Source organism: Chiloscyllium punctatum, chromosome 23 (genome assembly GCF_047496795.1).
Source record: "Chiloscyllium punctatum isolate Juve2018m chromosome 23, sChiPun1.3, whole genome shotgun sequence".
Lineage (NCBI taxonomy): Eukaryota > Metazoa > Chordata > Chondrichthyes > Orectolobiformes > Hemiscylliidae > Chiloscyllium > Chiloscyllium punctatum.
In genome coordinates this window covers 29,922,651-29,936,108 of record NC_092761.1, presented here as the reverse complement: position 1 = coordinate 29,936,108, position 13,458 = coordinate 29,922,651, and positions in this window count along the sequence as shown.

The following is a 13,458-nucleotide window of genomic DNA, read 5'->3' as shown; positions in this document are numbered from 1 at the left end:
AATGTTGACTTTTCCAGTGCACAGTTTGATGCCAGGTGGTCCAGCCGGATTCATTTCTTTGAAACTTTGTAACCATTGGTACAAGTGAATGACTCACTGGACCATTTCAGGGGGCGATTGGGAGTCAATGACGTTGCTTTGGGTCTGGATTTGCATGTCAGCCAGACCAGGTGAGCATAGAAGATTCCTTCATTGAAGGATATTAATGATCCAGACGGACTTTTCTAAAAATCGGCAATGATTTTATTCTCATAGGTAGATTCATAATTCCAGAGATATTTTAAAATTATTGAATGAAATTTCCACCATCTGCAGTGGCGGGATTCGAACCTGGCTCCAAAGGACAGGAGCTAATTGTCTGGATTGATAATCTATCGGGAACAACATGAGGCCTATTTAGAACCACATGTTGTACTCAGCTGCTATTTTTTGTGTTGCCCTGTTTTTCATTCATTGATTATGTTATTCTGGAATTTCATCCATCATTAAATCCTGATTGAAAGACACAGTCATGAACGTCCTCTGGACTGCTTGAATTTCATTCAATCTGTTTGGTTTGAACAGACATTTCAAGGCAGCTGCACATCAGATAAGAACAGGAAGTAAGAATGGCTGACTGTGCACTGTACCTGTCACCGGACCAGCATGTCTGGGTATGTCAGTTAGTCTGATCTTCGAGTAGGATAAAAGATTGGCAGGACGTCAAGGGTCGAAGGGTCTGCAATGTGCTGTACTGTTCTGTGTTTTACGTTTCACCCAGCCTGTGGATTCTTATCAATTGTTGAATGCTTGAGGAAGTGATATGTGTAAGATCAGGAAGCTGGGGAGGGGCGTTAGCCCAAAACTTCCAGTTATGTTGTTCATTGTTCCTTTCACATGAATGCCAGTCTGTGTGGTGTCCTACACCAGGCAGGCTCCGCCAAGTTCAGTTATTAACGTGATTATTGACTTGTCATTTGCTGCTCTTTTCTTCAGATACAATCTGTTGGGTGACCCATGTATTAATCAGATGTTTGCTAAGTTGAGTGAGTTAGGCAAAAATAAGACATCAACTATGATTATTCAACTGAACTATAATCTCTGAAAAGAATTCGGTTGATTCTATATTTATGGATCAAAAAAATAAACTCCTGTCAAGATGTCTTAACATAGAAATAAAGAATTTACATGTTATTTTATTTCGAACGAACAACATGGATGTAACTCTTCTGGCGATCAGAATTACACACACAATGTCAGGATTCAAAACAATGCATTGTCACTCCAACATTTTGAAAGCGGTTGGCTTCTGAATGATTACATGTTCAGGGCGAGCAAACGATTGAATAATCAAATAGAATTAGCATTCTTATAGAATTATACATAATCAATCAGTTTAATTTCTCACTGAAATGTACAAGCTTCATCTATTTGCCAGCGAATTAGAAATGGCTATTATTCAACATGCACTGTGAATATTCAACTAAATAAATGATTTGTGTTATCAAATTTTAGAGAACAATAATTTGAAAATGTTTAATTTTTAGAAAAAATGTTATTTGATTTGAAATGCAGACAGTGAACAAAAACGATAAATATATTATCGTGTAAGTGAAAAGTCAGACCTTTTCAAAGAGACTTGTGTAAAAGCAATGACAGATTTGTTTTCATAATTGGAATTCAACATCTAAAATATTCATGTTCTGCGCAATAATTAGACTATATAATGAAGATGGTCTTGCAATACATGCATTTTAAATGCTTATGCTGCACTAAATAATCAGATATATGCGAGCATTTACAATGGGAAATAATCGGATACTGACTTTTATTCACATCAGACACATGATAGAGTGTGTGCATCAGCTCCAGGAATGTCTCCAAAGCCCCTCCCATTTGCAAGCCTTATCTCTGCAGCCTGTTAAATTCATATTTCCAAATGCATATCCAGATCTCTTTTTGATCTTCATCCACAACTCTCCCAGGCAGTCCATTCCAAATCCTAACATCTCAATCAATAAAGAAGTTTTTCCTTATCTCAAACCTGGTTCTTTTGTTAACAATCTTGAAATTAGAACTCCTTGATGCTGTAATGCCAACTAACGGAAACAGAGTATTCCTGTTTTACTCTACAACTTTGTTTCATACTTTTGAGCACCGCAATAAGGTCACATATTTGTCTGTTCTCCTCCAGGAAGAATAAGCCTTGCAAGAACTGTAACAAGCACTACATTGGAAAAACAGGCAGGAAACTAGCCACCTGGATACATGAACAACAGCTATCCAGAAAAAAAGACATGACCCACTATCTCTAGTATCCTTACATACAGATGAGGAAGTACACCATTTCGACTGGGTCCATCTAGGACAAATCAAACAGAAACACGCACGAGAATTCCTATAAGCAGAGCATTCCAACCGGAACTCTATCAACAAACACATCGATTTTGATTCCATCTAACATTCTCTGAGAAAATGAACCAGACATAAAATCACCAATACTGGAAATTATATCACTGACTCAAGGAAACCTAAACACATAAATAGCAAGTGGGACATAATACCAGCAATTTAACAGAGGCTCACTGATAATGTTCCCTAGTACAGCGATGAACCATCTGAAAATGAACTCTCCAGCTCAGCGAGCAAACTGACATCCAGAAGAAGCGCAATTTCTCTCATCCTCCCTTTAACTAAATCCTTCATTCCAGGTATCATTCCCATTATTTTAAAGTTATTTGTATTCTTCTGCAAAGTAATTTGGTGTCTGTCTGTCTTCTGAATGTGTGTGTGTTTTTTTTGGGGGGGGTGGGTGCGAGAGAGAGAGAGAGGGCGAGAGAGACAGATGGACAGAGAGGCAGAGACAGAGAGAGAAAACAATCCTCGATAATCTCTGGATTACTCCACATGCCATGTGGAAAAGAGGGACGGATGAGGAAGGCAGTACAGCTTAACACGTTGTTAACAAGCTCGTTCAAGGGTTGGTGTTTCAGATTGTTGGATCATTGCGATCTCTTCCAAGACAGGCGCGGACCTGTACAAAAAAAAATGTTGTATATTAACTGGACGAGCACCAACATCCTTGTCGGGAGGTGTGCTAGTGCAAGTCAGATGGATTTGAATAAACCAGGAGAGTGAGAACCAAAGCAGCAGATCAGGAACTGAGTAGAAGGTCGAGGTGAATAGAACATCAGGCACGGCCAGTCTAATGACCATGCCGAGAGAAGGAATTAAAACAGTGAGTTGGGTGTTTGAATAAATTATAGAGATTAGGCACAAGTTTTTCAGGGATTAATAAATAAGGATGGAGAGTGTGGGGGATGTGAGGGAGTGAGGTGCGTGAGACAGAGAGACAGTGCACAAGAAAATGATAAAGTGGAAAGAGGGTGGGGTGGGGAATTCTGTGAGAAACAACTGGCAGAAAAAAAAACACAGGAAAACTTGCTGTTTGTCAAAGTGAATACCTGGGAAATAATTTATTATGCTTCAGCGAAATAACATCCTTATTGCTAGAGGTGTTTATTATAATGAAGGAAAAGCTGTGTTCAAATTATGGCTGTAAGTATAATGATGGTGGCAAACAGCTAGAATAGTGTCAGTGCTGTTGTTGGACAATGCTTGCACAGAGCATGTGAATTACCCTGGATGTTCCCAGAGATGGCTGGGCTGACTTTGGTTCAGTAAGTGCTGAAGCTGCATGAGATGCTGCTGCTTTGTAATACAGAAACTTACTGAGTACCATCAAAGGAACAAAGCAGCAAATGCCATTGCTTATTGTTTCAGAATATACCAGAGTGTTCACAGCTGCCACTGCAAAGAATCATGCAATGAAAAACAGGCTCATCACGTCTGTGCCATCAAGTGGACATCCAAAGGCTTTTTAAACGTTTGTGAGGTTACCTGCCTCAACCACCTTCCTAGACAACACATTCCAGATTCAGGCTACCCTCTCAGTTCGAAACACATTCCACAAATTCTCTCTCAAACCCCTCCCTTTCTCTTTAAAAGTGTGTCCTTCATTTTTTTGATCCTTTGACTCAGGAAAACAGCTGTTGTCTGTTCATCCTCTCCATACCCCTTATGCTCTTGTAATCCTGTACCAGATTCCCACCTCAACCTTTCCTGCTGCAAAGAAAAAACGAGCAAATTTAGCCCTCCTCTTCCATACTCACTTTTGAGTACTTACTTGTCTTGTTACTTCTGACTTGCATATTCCCAATTTATGGGTGTTAAGTTTCATCAGGCCATTGATCTGGCTATCTGAATAATTTGTTTATATCCTCCTGTAGCCTAACTCTTCCCTCCTGACTGTGACCCACCCCGCCCATCTTTGTGTCATCCACAACATTGATCATCATTTCACTGCTCCCCACCTCCACATTCTCACAATCGTCATTTCTGAATATCACAAACAAGCCGTGATTTCCTTCCTGTTCTCCAGATGTTATTCAGAGGATTATTTGACAATTCCAGTTTCTTGCTTTCCCCATTTTGGTGAATTTATGACTGATGTAATTCACACATTTTATGAGGGAGCAACAAATAGCATTTTCGACACAGAGTTGAATTCACTTTTTACTCTCCGCCCCTCTGCATGTTTTATTTATAAACCTTGTAAATAAATTAGGATAAACTGGATTTGGCATCTTGCACTGGAACATCAGCATTTTGTGTGACACTGTTCTTTGTAACATTTCCTGCAATAGCCAGACCTGACGAAATGTTTCATCTGCAGGATGGACGTGGACTCATGCATTGTTTGTTTAATTCAACGGGTGTGACGGGGATAAATATTCAATTAAATTCTATATTATGGGCAAACTGCAGAAGGTCAAGCCATGTTCTCATATCCACCTTGAATTGGAAGCAAATACATACTGGAAAATAATCAATAGTATTGAAAAACCACAGTAGGGTAGAGAAAAAAAAAACATGTCGTCTGCACTTGATGGAGATTTAGAAATATATCGTACATGTACAACCTGAACAAGGACCAAACGATAGAAGAGAGAGTACAAGAAATCCTTTCTTAATTTTGAATGAATTCCAGGTGCCGATTTTCTTGAATAGTGATGGTTTCTCATCCAATCCCACCATCCAGTCTTTTCTGCATATAAACCAACATTTTCCGTATTACCATCACAAAATTGTTCTTGTCTCGGACGTTACTTCATGATTTGGACAATGTATCAGAGTAGGAATGTCGCTGGATGTAATTCAGGAGCAAAGCTTATTAAACGATAGACATTGTTCCAAGCGATTTGTTTCAAGTCCTACCACAGCTGATGGCAGAACTTCAATAAAAAATGATAAGAATTCGAATAAAGTGCATTGCACGAAAAAAAACCATAAAACCCAGATTTTGTCTGAAAATCTTGCTTTTTCACTGATGACTTTAAAGAAGTCTAATGTTCCTACCTAGTCTGGGTTAAGTGTGACTTCAGACCCATATCAATGTGCTTTCTTTTATATTGGCTTGTGGAATGGCCTCACAATCAGGGCAATTAGTGATTATTAACAAATGCTGCCCTGGCAGAGATGCCGACTTTCCTTGGAATAACAAATTTGAAGCTTAAACCAAATAAAACAAGATGCTGGAGATCTGAAATTACATAAGAAATGCAAAGCAAAGAACAGAAAGTGCTGGGAGCTTTCCTGAACTGAAACCAGTTGGAAAATAGTGTGAATAATGCTGGGGACAGGAAAGTCTGCTTTGAAGGGCAGGATGAGTGAGCTAAATCAATAGAGAAAGAGAGAGAGAGAAGAAAAAGAGCAAACAAAGGGAATGATGATCAGCTGGGATGGAAATAAAATGTGAGATCCACCTCATTTATTTTTAACTTTTCCCATCTTCCTGAATATCATGCCCATGCCGATACATGTATACCCCGCTTTTCAAATATTCGCTTTTTGCCACTTCCTTTTCCGAAAAACCTCCATTACGTCCTGTTTTCACAAACCAAAAGAAATCCGAAGAGGATTTTCACTTATACCAAGAAAGATGATTTATTTTCCCACATAAATTAATGCTATTTCACTTAACGCCATATCAGCTTATGAAAGGTTTTGTAGGAACACTCTACTTTCAGATACTTAGGGAAAATATATATATCTAAGATCATGTTTAAAGCGATTTGATCCCAACTGTCTGTCTTCCCTGAGTGTCGTCATCTTCTTATATTTATTAATGGGATATAGGTATCGATGGCTGGGCCAGCATTAATTCACTTATTTGATTGCCCTTGAGAAGACCTTGAGCCTCAATGGAACTTAGACAGAGTGAGGCACACAAGGTGGCAGTTGCACAGGATTTCACAAAGCAAGAGCGACTTTCGCAAGATTAATATTATTTGAAAAGTTAGAGACTTCAATTCGCCAGTGTAATTACGGTGGGGAAGAAGGTGTTCCTGAGCATACTGGTTCATGTTTTCAAGCCTCTGTATCTCCTCCCTTTTGGAAGAGGTTGTAGGAGATCATTACCGGTTTTGGAGAGATATTTGATGTTGCCAGCCTTTCACTGACAATGAGAAGTATAAATGGATGGAAGATTGTCTTCCCTGATAGTCTGGGCTGTGAACACAACCGTCTGTAGTTTCTTCTGGTCCTGGGAAGCGCTGTTACCCTCACACTATTATGTACATGAATAGAATGCTTTCAGTTGCCAGTATGCAGAGCACTGGGAGAAGGCAGTTCCAAAATATTTAGATGTAAGAATTGGTTATTCAATGGAGATCCAAGTTCTGGTTGCTATTTTGACAACAACTGAAATTTAACCAATAAATTTAAATTATGTCCAAGACACCAAAACACAATTGAGTTTATTTTATTGCCAACATCCAACCAAAGAGCCATCACATGATTCAAACGAATAGAGACGCCATCACCATTACAACGAGGGAGAAATAGACAGACACATATAAGGAGAGAGAGAACACAGCGAGGAAAACAGAATAACAGTCAGTAAAACAGAGAAAGGAAACAAAACAAGAAACAAACAGTCACATGGACAGGGAGAAGGGGAGATAGTAAGTTCAGGGAAAGAAACAAAAGACAGAGAAAAGGAAAAGACAGGGAAACAGATAGTGTGAGAGAAAAAGTGAGAGACAAAGCACACAGGGAGCTGAGGATAGGGTCACAGTGTGCTGGGGTGGGGAATGGGAGGTGCTGGGGGTAAGGACCAGAGAGAGTTCGGAGTGAGCTGGGGGAAGGAAGATGAGCATTTACTATGACCTGTAACAAGACAGATCATAGTAAGCAAGGATGTGCATAAAGATGGCTATAAAACATGTCTGAGAGGCATATAGGTTACGCTGCACAGCGCATGCGCGAGGCGAGGTCAAAATGAACAAGATCAGTATTATCTGAGATTAGAGAGTGCATTTATCTGTCCAATAACAGTCAGGAAGAAACTTTTAATGAGCCAGCTGCTCAGTGATTTCAAGCTTCCATATCTTTTAGCCTGATGGAAGAGGTTGTGGGAGACCATTTCTGGGGTGTGATGGGTCTTTGATAATGTTAGAACAAAACATTCCAGCACAGAAACAGGCCATTCGGTGGTCCGAGCCTGCGCCAATCCAAATCCTCTATCTAAACCTGTCACCTATTTTCTAAGGATCTGTATCCATTTGCTCTCTTCCCATTCATGTATCTTCCCAGAAACATCTCAAATAGAACCACTGGTCATAGTTCACCATTTTGCGAAACTCCCTTCCCCTACTATTCTCTGCCTCCATTTTGCCCAGCCAGTTCTTTATCCACGTAGCTAGCGCACCATGTGACGACACTTTCTCCATAACCCGACCTTGGGGAAACATACCAAACGCCTTCCTGAAGTCCATGTACTTGACACCAACAGTCTCTCCCTCATCAGAGCTGAAAATGTGTTGCTGGAAAAGCGCAGCAGGTCAGGCAGCATCCAAGGAACAGGAGAATCGACGTTTCGGGCATTAGCCCTTTTTCAGGAAGGGCTTCTTCAGGGCTCATGCCCGAAACGTCGATTCTCCTGATTCTTGGATGCTGCCTGACCTGCTGGGCTTTTCCAACAACACATTTTCAGCTCTGATCTCCAGCATCTGCAGTCCTCACTTTCTCTCCCTCATCAATCAACTTTGTCACTTCCTTAAAGAATTCAATTGAGTTGGTAAGACATGACCTTCCCTGCACAAAAAAACTTGTTGCCTATCACTGATAAGACTATTTTCATCCAAATGAGAGTAGATCATATCCCTCAGTATCTTCTCTAGGAGGTTCCCGACCGCTGACATCAGTCTCACCGGTCTATAATTGCCTGGATTATCCCTACTACCTTTCTTAAACAAGGGGATTAACAATTGTCCAGTCTTCTGGGACATCAGCCGTGTTCAAGGATATGTGTTCATGCCTCAGCTATTTCCTTTCTCCCTTCCCTCAGTAATCTGGGGTAGATGTTGGCAGCCTTTCTGCGGCAACGAGCCATGTAAATGGAATCGATGGTTGGGATGTTAGAGTCCGTGTTGGTCAGAGCTGTGCACCCAACCTTCTGTAGTTTCTAACAGTCCTGAGTAGAGCAGTTGCTGTACCAGGCTGTTATCCACCGGGACAATACGCTCTCAATGGTGCATCAGTAGAAGTAGTGCATGCTGATTTTCCTGTATCACCTCAGGAAGGAGAGGCATTGTTGAACCTTCCCGACCGTCGGACCTATGTGAGAAGTTCAGGACAGGTTGCCAGTTATCATCACTCCGAGGGACTTGATGCTCTGCACTCCCTGAAACGGTTGAATGTCGATGGGGTGTGTTTCCCTCCTTTCTTCTTAAAGTCAGTGATCAGTCCTTTACGTTTACCGGATTAGAGAGAGAGGTCATTATCAACAGATCATGCCACTAAGCTCTCTATCTCCTTTCTACATTCTGACGTGTTGTTGTTTAATATCCGTACTGCTATAGCGATGTCATCAGCGAACTTGTAGCTGGCGTTGTTTGGAATTTGGAAACTCAGCCGTGGGTGTACAGGGAGTACGTAGGGGGCTGAGGGCACAGCCGTGGGTGTACATGGAGTAGAGTTGGGGGCTGAGGACACAGCCGTTGTTGTACAGGGAGGACATTAGGGGTCTGAGGAAACAGCCGTGGGTGTACAGGGAGAACAGTAGGGGGCTGCAGAAACATCCGTGGGTGTACAGGGAGTACAGTGGTTGGCTGAGGGCACAGCCGTGGGTGTACAGGGAACACACTAAGGGGCTGAGGTCACAGCCATGGGTGTAGCTGCAGTACCGTAGGGGGCTGAGATTACAGTCGTGGGTGTAGCTGGAGTACTGTAAGGGGCTGAGGGCACAGACGTGGGTTTGCATGGAGGACAGTGGGAGGGTTAAGGACACAGTCGTGGGTGTACAGGGCGTACAGTAAGGTGCTGAGTGCACAGCTGTGGGTGTACAGGGAGGACAGTAGTGGGCTGAGGGTACAGCCGTGGGTGTAAAGGGAGTATTGTCGGGTGTTGAGAACACATCCTTCAGCAGCTTTAGTGTTGATTGTTATTGTGGAGGAGGTGATTTTACCTATCTTCACGATTGTGGGTCAAAAGCCTGAGGAGCCAGTTGCAGAGGATGGAACCGAGACCAAGGTCATGGAATTTTGGGATTAGTCTGTAAGGGATAATGATTTTGAATGTGGAGCTTTAGTCAATGAGCAGGTGTCTGGTGTAGGTGTCCTTGTTGTCCAGACGTTCTAGGGATGCGTGCAGACTCGGATATGGCATCCGTTGTGAACCCGTTACATCAGTCGGCAAATTATAGGGCAGCAGGTCAGGCTGGGATACTGGAGTTGGTGTAGGCCATAACCAGCCTCTCAAAGCACTTCATCGTCTATAAGGGCACGTTCCATGTGCTTTCTCACTTACGAGGATGATGATGGCCTTCTTGAATCAGGTTGGGACTTCGGCTTCTTGAGGGAGAGGATGACGTTGTATGTGAATACCTCTGCTAGTTGGTACAAACAGGATCTGAGTGCTCAGCCAGGAACACTCTCCAGGCCCATCAGTTTCTTTGATTTGACTCACTGAAAGACTGACCTTGCCTGCAGCGCTGACAACAGACACAGGTACATGTGGGGCTTTCGCGGCCGGAGTCAGCACTCAGTGACAGTCACGCAGTCATTTATGATCGACATCCCCTCCCCCTACCTTTCTCTGTCGTCTTCAACACACAATGACATTGGTTGTTGTGATCACCACACAGTCAGCATTGAGACAGATTGCCATTAATAGACTGGGATCGTGCACCATCAAGTTCTGCATTACCATAATGGGGCAAATTCAGAATAAAATGGTGGGCAGGGTGCCAGTGCCAGTGGTGCAAGGAGTGAAGACTTTGCAGGTGTAATTCCAGTCAAGCCACTGCTTAAACCTAAATGGAGTCACGCATCTTGAGCGTTGTGCCTTTTCAATGGTGGACAGTCCTTAGGTAGTCAGAAAGTGCCATTTATGTGAACCATCTGACCTGACGGAAGTTTTGCGAGCTTTGCAGATGATACAATGATGATTGGATGGGCAGGTGATATTGAGGAAGTGGGGAGGCTGCAGAAAGACTTGGACAGTTTAGGACACTGGGAAAACACATGGCTAATGGAACACGATATGGGAACATGTGAGATTATGCATTTCAGTAGGCGGAATACAGGCAGACACTATGTTCTAAAAGGCTTCATGAAATCTGAAGAACAAAAGGAGTTGAGTCCTCGCCCTCTCTTACGGTTAATGTGCAGGTTCAATTGGCAGTTCGGAAAGGAAATGAAATGTTAACATTCATTTCAAGAGAGTAAGAGTGATGAGAATGTAATGGGCTATGGTCAGACGGCATTTGGATTATTGTGAGCTGTTCTTGGGAAGGATCTACCGGTGTTGGACATGATTTATCCTGGGAATGATGGCTTGTCATGTAAGCGGCAGTTCAGGACTCTGTGTCTGTACTCAATGGAATTTAGAAGAATGGGGGGGGCGCATCTGATTGAAGCTGACCGACTACTGCAAAGATTGATATAGTTAGTGTATAGAAGACATTTCCATTCGTCTTAGAGACCACGACAAAATGGTACAGTTTCACAATGAAGAGATAGGCTGAATGGCCTAAATCTATTGCTAAATCTCATGCCCTTATGGTCATACAGTCTATTATTCAGTACAGAGTTGAAAGTCTCAGACCTGCTCTTGTAACCCTTGTATATGTACGTTGATTTGACTTCACCTTCTGGTCAATGGTAACCCCTGTAATATGGATGGTGGGAGAATTCAGTGCCAGTCAGTAGTGCAGTAATATGTTGAATATAAGCTGCTATTTGTGAGTCTCTATGATGATTGCCATTTTCAGTTTGGTATTTTTGAAGGATTGTTACGCTAATGTTGTTGAATTTAACAAAACAGGTGCATTTTATCACAGCGCTCAGCAACAATACATCATGGAACACTGAACACCTTTCGAATAACAGAATGGTCTAAAATGTTCATCATCAGAGACACTGCTTACCTGTTCATGTTCAAATCAGACTACTTGTCCCATCAAGGCACTCAACTTGGAACTTGTTACATTTGTTTTCGGATATGAGAATCGCTGGATGGGCCCACCATTTCTTGTCCGTCCCTAGTTGTCCCCTTGAGAAGGTGGTGCTGAGCTGCCTTCTTGTACCGCTGCAGTCCACCTGCTGTGCATTGACCCACAATGCTATGAGGGAGGGAGTTACAGGGTTTTGACCCATCAACAGTGAAAGAATTGTGATATATTTCCAACTCAGGATGTTGACTGGTTTGGAGGGGAGTTTGTATGTGGTGGTGTTTGCAAAAGCCTGCTGCTCTTGTCATTCTAGATGGAAGTGCTCGTAGGATTGGAAGGTACTGTCTGAGGATCTTTGAAGAATTTCTGCAGTGCATCTTGTAGATAGTACACACTGCTGCTACTAAGCATTGGTCGTGGAGGCAGTGAATGCTTGTGGATGTGGTGCCAATCAAATGGGCTGCTTTGTCCTGGATGGTGTCAAGCTTCTTTCGTGTCTTGTGTCTGCACTCATTCAGGCAAGTGGGAGAATTCCATCTCACTCATGACTTGTGCCTTGTAGATGGTGAAAATGCTTTGGGAAGACAGGAGGTGAGTTACTCACGCAGTATTCTTAGCCTCTGATCGGCTCTTATATTTATGTGGCGAGTCCAGTTGAAGTTATGGTCAATGATTACCCCAAGTGTATTGATAGAGGGTGTGGAGTGGGGAATGTAGTGACAAATGTGCTGCTGAATACCAAGTGTTTATATTGTTTCTTACTGGTGACGGTCATTGTCTGACATTTGTGTGACGCGAATGTTACTTGCCACTTGTCAGCTCATGTCTGGAGATTGTCCAGATCTTGTTGCATTTAGGCACACACTGCTTCAGTATCTGAGCATTTGTTAATGGTGCTGAACATTGTGCAGTCATCATCGAATATCCATATTCTGACCTTATGATGGAGAGAAGGTCATTGATGAAGCCACTGAAGATGTTTGGACCTAGGTTTCATCCGGAGGGCCACTGAAGATGTTACCTAGTATGGTGATGAAACGTCTGTAAATGAACATTCCAGTTCATGGAGCAAACCTGCATCAACATTATCCTGAGGGACTACTGCAGAGATGTTCTGGAACTAAGCAGACTGACCTCCAATAACAATGACCATTTTCCTATCTGTCAGTTATGACTCCAATAACAATTTTTGGCCCGCGATATCCTTTTTGCTGGGGTTCCTTGATGTCACATTTGAAAGAATGCAGCCTTGATGACAAGGGCTGGAATTCAGTTCCTTTTTATCTGTTTGAACCAAGGCTATGATTAGGTCAGGAACTGAGTGTCTCTGGCAAAACCCAAAAGGGGTTTCACTGAGCAGGTTATTGCTGAGCAGGTGCTGCTTGATAACACGATTGATGACAACTTCCATCACTTTACTGATGATGGAGATTACATTAATGAGGCGGTATTGGGACGGGTTGAATTTGTCCTGCGTTTTAAGTACAGAACATACTTGAACACTTTTTTTTCCCATTGTCGGTTTGTAACTGTACTAGAACAGCTTGTCTCGGAAAGCGGGAAGTTCTGGAGCACAAGTCTTCAGGACTATTACCGGCAGGTTATCAGGGGATATAGCCTTTTCAGTACCCAGTACCTTCAATCGTTTCTTGACATCAGTCAATCGAATTTGCTGAAGATTGCTATCTGTAATGATGGCGACCACGGGAGAAGGCTGAAATGGATAATTCACTCGAAATTTCTGACTGAAGATTTCTGGGAAAGCTTCAGCCTTACCTTTTGCACTGATGTGCTGGTCTCTTCCATCATTGAGGATGGGAATATTTGTGGAGACTCCAGTGAGTTGTTTAATCATGCAAAACCATCCATGATCGGACTCGGAGGACTGCATTGTTCAAATCTGATGCATTCGTTGTGGAATAGTTCAGTTCTGTCTGTCCCTTGCTGCTTTTATTATTTGGCAC